Genomic DNA, 5,552 nt, shown 5'->3' on the forward strand with positions numbered 1-5,552 from the left:
TACAGGAGAGGTTTGTTGGGAACAGATAATAGGCAACAGCATCCACCATTCTGTTGCAGTGTGCAGCTACGCAAACGGAGCAAAAAGGCTTTGTGAATTTGAGATGGGAGTTTCTGTTTCCTAAACCTAAAGCTGGAGTTTCTATTCTGTAATTTTATGTGTATTCATCCTTCCCCCTGGAGTTATTCCCATTGGATTTTACCTATAATGTATTCACACTGGGCATTGTTCTATTGGTTTCACCTTATCACTTATTTTCCCCTATAAAACCTTTGTCTGGACCCGAGATTGGGGTCACTTGTACGTGCGGCGATTGGGCAAATACAGCCTACTTTGGACTGCACAACAAGTGTCCAATCTCTTGAGTCTCTTTATCCCGGTCTTGCTCGCGCTCTCTAAACAGCTCTGTCCGTATCAAACGAACCCACAAAGGTGTTTGTTGCCTCTCTCTCTCCGGCTGCTCCCGGAAGCGCCTGGCCAGCGCCCCGGGAAACTGTAACTGGGCGAAAACAAGGAAGTCGGAGAGAGGAGAAAAGAACAAAAAGCAACAAGTGGCGCCCGAACGCGTGGCTTTGATGCGGGAACTGTTTTCATAGCGCGGCAGATAGCGCTCCAATTTGGGGCTTTTCCAGACGCGGGAGACACGGCTGCTGGCACCGCCACCACAGAGCCACCAGAGTCCGCCCGGCGGGAAAAGCCGATTGGACCATAGCGAGTCCGAGGGGGCTTCCGCTCCCTCCGCTCAGCTCTGCAGACCTATCGCCACTGAGAAACTCCTCTGGCTCCTGCCGGCTTCGTGGTTTCCAGCGGACCGAAGACGCAGCTTCTGCACACCCCAGAAGACGTCTTCAGACCGGGAAACGCTGCTGTTTTTTGTTTTCTAAGGGTCGACGGATCGGTAAGATTCTATACTAATGCGGGAAGGCCCCGGTTAGTGGATCTGGGTGGAGGCAACCCCTGTTCCTGCGGAGGGAGAGGGCACGCAAGCACGCTGCGTGCGGGGTAGCCGCCATCGGGTTTTAGACTTTTTTAGGTTTTTTTCTCTGTTTTTTCAGCAGCAGGCGGGTGAGGCTTGCTGGTGGGCAACATGGGTGGGAAGTTGTCCAAGCAGCAAAAAGAGTTTTATTACCAAGTAAAAGTAACCCTGACAGAGTCAGGAGAAAGTTTTTCTAAAAGTTTTGTGAAAAAGTTCATAAAGTGGTTGACTTTAAAGTTTCCAAACGTCTCAGCTCAGGATGTGAGGCAGAAAGTTTTTTGGAAGGGGGTTGGCACAGTTTTAACAGAAGGCACCAAGAAGGGGGATCCTTCAGTGAAAAAGGGTTTCATGAGGATCTTTTTGTTAATTTATGACATTGTTAAAGAGGGTGCAGACAGTCGGGAAACGCGGGAAACTGAAAAGAGTCCATCTGCTTTAGTTCCCCCATCTCCCCGACCCCCACAGTCTGAAAATGCTAATTGCTCTGTTGAAACTTCAGTTCCTAAATCTTCTTCTGCTTCTTTTCACAGTTGTTGCTGTTCCAAAAACTTCTGTACTCCTTCTAACCCCTTCCCTCACCCCCCACGGGATGAACTGCCACAAAATGGCGGCGGCCGCGTGGCGGGGGTCTTTGTCTCATCACAAGATGGACAAAGAAGCGTGGCGGGAACTCCTTCTTCCCAGGTACCCCCCCCCCCCCACCAGTCCCTGACCCTCCTTCCCTTTGTCCTGACCCCTCCTTCTCCTCTCTTGCGGCAGACAAAACCCCTCCCAAGTGCTATTGCAGGCCTCTGCCCACAGCACCGCCCCTCCAGGTGGTTCCTTCAGCTCCACCCCTCGAGGTTGCACCACCCGATCCCGCCCCGCTCCACACGGCATCACCAACCTCAGCCACTCCCACACAAACCTCCACCCCCGAGCCTCCGGACCCTGCCCCCGCTCCTCCTGTTTCCCAAGGCCCGGCCTCTGGTTCCCATGGTGACGGGAAAGGTGGGGAGGCCGAAGCTGGGAAACAGAAAGCAGGCAGAGATTCAAACTCCTTGTTTCTCACGCCAGTGTTGTACAACGCGAGAGGGCAAAACCTCAGATGGGAACCACTTTCATACTAAAGCATAAAGGAACTCTGCAAAACAAAACGTGAATTTGGGCAAAAAAGCGAATTTTTTAAGAGCATGTTAAAAGCAACTTTCAATTCTAACACCTTAGTTCCCACTGATTTAAAGTGCTTGTTCAGTTGCTTGCTCCCTCCATCAGAATACAGAATGTGGGAAAGAACTTGGGAAAGGTTTGCAGGAGACCTTCTTCCAGAAATTTTGCAGAGTCCCGATTATGCAACAGATATAGAGGATGATGAGATCACCCTCGAACATCTTGTGGGTGAAGGGGTCTGGAATCAAGCCCAAAAGCAGGCAGCAGGGATTTCAAAACCAGTGTTAGACCTCACAAAAGACGCAGCAGAACGGGCATTTCTTAGTATGCCCTCAAAAGAACCTATAATACCTTATATTGCTCTCAAGCAGTCTGTTTCAGAGCCATTCATGGATTTTGTTGATCGAGTGAGAGACACGGTCAAGAAAAAGGTGGAAGGGCAAGAAGCACGAGACAAAATCACATTTGAAATTGTCACCACAAATGCAAATGATGCCTGTCAGCGAGTCATCATGGGTCTTCCAGCATCACCTCCACCTACGCTGGATCGGCTCATCGAGGAGTGCACAAGAAAAGCCACCCTGATGGCAGAGGACTTGGTGGAAAGTCCTCAGGGAAAAGTGGTTGCTCCGACATCAGCAACCCCAGAAACTCCAACATCGAGTTCTCCTCCTCCCAAACGCAGGTGTTATTACTGCAATGAGGAAGGCCATTTCACCAGCCAGTGCCCCTTTCGGGGGACAGTGCCTCCTCAGGGGGGAAGGGAGGGGGGGGAGAATTCTCCAACCAGCAAAAAAACTAATTGGGGAGCGCAGACCTACCCTGCGTGATGATACAAATGGGGTGGGTCAGGGGGGTGTTGGAGATCCCACAAATGATGCAGTTGCATCAAACAGGAAACGCCGCAAGGGAGGAAGAGAACCCTAATTCCTGTTTTTCCTTTATACTGGCAGAATTTTTATAGTTAGTTTACCCTGTTGTATGATTTCGTTTTTCTTTCAGATTAGCAGGATGTCAATTTCTACGTTCCTGCTCCTCATTTGGCTCCAGAAAATGACCTTCTACCTGTCCACAGGGGACACATGGATCGTCCCTCAACCACAAAAAAATGTGTGGGTCACCCTTGCCCAAGCCTTGAAACAAGAACACCTGTGTTTAGCCACTGCCTCAGCAGAAAATCCAATGTCCACATGCCTGGTAGGGATTCCAAGCAAGGGGCAAGAATTTCCAAAGTCTTTGATCCATTTACAAACTGAGTTGAATGAAAACAATCCCCCGAATATCTGGGCAGAGTTCTACAAGCACAAGGATATTGTAGAACGTGTTAAAATACCTGTTCAGAATCCCCTGCTCCTGTGGCAAAAGTTTGTTCTAGACTTGCCCGCTGCTGATGGGGAGCCCCAGGAATTAGAACTACTGGGCTTCACAAAAGCTGAATTTTGCGTTCAATTTAATTTTTCACCAGATAAAGAAATAAAACTATATGCACAGGTCAGACAATACAAGATGGAATTCAGAGCAAGCCAATTGGTGCACAGCTGTTGCTATTTTAGAGGTCCCTAGCACCACGGATTTCTATCCCCGCAAGCTGGAAAAGGGAATGTTTTTCATCTGTGGGGATAGAGCATATCCAGGAATCCCTTCTCGTCTGGTTGGAGGTCCATGCACTCTGGGGCATCTTTCCCTTGCTTCCCCCAACATGACTCAAATTCCAACTGGGCAAACAAAAGGTGAAACAAAAATTACTAAACGGAGTGCAAGTCAATTTGATGAACATTGTGATGCTGAAATTTACCACTGGGCAAAATCAAAAAGGGTTGCCATCTCTGTGTTCCTACCATGGGTAGCGGCAGCCAAAGCGTTGAGTGAATTAGGCAATTTGGAATGCTGGGTGATGAAGCAGGCAAGTTTAACATCAGCAGCCTTGAGTGACCTGCTTGCAGACGAGGAAATTACCAGGAAAGCCACCCTGCAAAACAGGGCAGCTATCGATTTCCTGCTGTTGGCACATGGGCATGGATGCAAAGAATTTGAGGGATTGTGTTGCTTTAACTTGTCATCAAAGGGCCAAAGTGTTCAATCGTCCATCCAGGAGATGAGAAACCTCATTGGCAGTGTGAAGCAGGAGAATGAGGACTGGTTCAAGGGCATGTTTAAGGGCTGGGATCTTTCTGGGTGGGTGTTGTCCCTTCTAAAGGACATTTGTTATTTTGTAGTTGCAATTCTTTTAGTTTTGCTATCATTTGGGATTCTCAAGCGAATAATTTTTAGCATTGCTTCCTCCAAGTTTGCAGCCTCCGCACCTGTTGTAGTTGCTGCTGCCACCACGGGAGGAGAATGGTGGGAAGATGGAAAACAAAACAACACTGCAGTTTGATAGCCGCAGTTTCTCCTTCCCCCAAAGCTCCGTTCATTTTATTAAACAAAAAAGAGGGAGATGTTGCAGTGTGCAGCTACGCAAACGGAGCAAAAAGGCTTTGTGAATTTGAGATGGGAGTTTCTGTTTCCTAAACCTAAAGCTGGAGTTTCTATTCTGTATTTTTACATGTATTCATCCTTCCCCCTGGAGTTATTCCCATTGGATTTTACCTATAATGTATTCACACTGGGCATTGTTCTATTGGTTTCACCTTATCTCTTATTTTCCCCTATAAAACCTTTGTCTGGACCCGAGATTGGGGTCACTTGTACGTGCGGCGATTGGGCAAATACAACCTACTTTGGACTGCACAACAAGTGTCCAATCTCTTGAGTCTCTTTATCCCGGTCTTGCTCGCGCTCTCTAAACAGCTCTGTCCGTATCAAACGAACCCACAAAGGTATTTGTTGCCTCTCTCTCTCCGGCTGCTCCCGGAAGCGCCTGGCCAGCGCCCCGGGAAACTGTAACCGGGCGAAAACAAGGAAGTCGGAGAGAGGAGAAAAGAACAAAAAGCAACACCATTCAACACCCACATTTTTATTCTAGTTCACATTATATACTGTAATGCGGTAGTGGAATTTTATTGGAGACTTCAGTATTGTTCATGCTTAAGTAAAACAGTCTAAAGGACAGCCTGGCCCTGGAAATAAAGACACTGCTTTTTGGAAGCTTAGAGCTGTGCGTGAAGGATAAAGAATACCCCTGGACGATCAAGATAATGCCAGCATCCTAGCCGCTATCTAATGTGTGTCTGAAACCCAGCATTATCTGGCATCATAGCTAAGTAACTAGCAAGACTGACTGCAGGGACATTTGAGTCAAGAGACAAGCAGCAAGAATATTGCAAAAATATAGTTGCTTTACAAAATTTTACTATGATTATTAATGGGTAGCGTGTGCATATGTTAGTGATTTGTCAAATTGTGTTGTATTGAATGTTTGAAAGGTATAAGAACCCTGTGTAAAACCACATTTGGAGTGCCCAAATTTGTCTGGGACACCTCATGC

The 5,552-nt window shown here is 47.7% G+C and overlaps 1 long non-coding RNA gene across 1 annotated transcript; it reads left to right on the plus strand.

Annotated features, from left to right (window-relative positions):
* Nucleotides 1-811: 811 nt before the first annotated feature.
* On the plus strand, nt 812-4,916 carry LOC128822742 (uncharacterized). The gene is made up of 3 exons (XR_008441578.1): nt 812-898; nt 1,507-1,660; nt 3,128-4,916. It is a non-coding gene; the product is annotated as an uncharacterized LOC128822742 (long non-coding RNA).
* Nucleotides 4,917-5,552: the final 636 nt, after the last annotated feature.

Source organism: Vidua macroura, assembly GCF_024509145.1.
Source record: "Vidua macroura isolate BioBank_ID:100142 chromosome W unlocalized genomic scaffold, ASM2450914v1 whyW_random_scaffold_38, whole genome shotgun sequence".
NCBI lineage: Eukaryota > Metazoa > Chordata > Aves > Passeriformes > Viduidae > Vidua > Vidua macroura.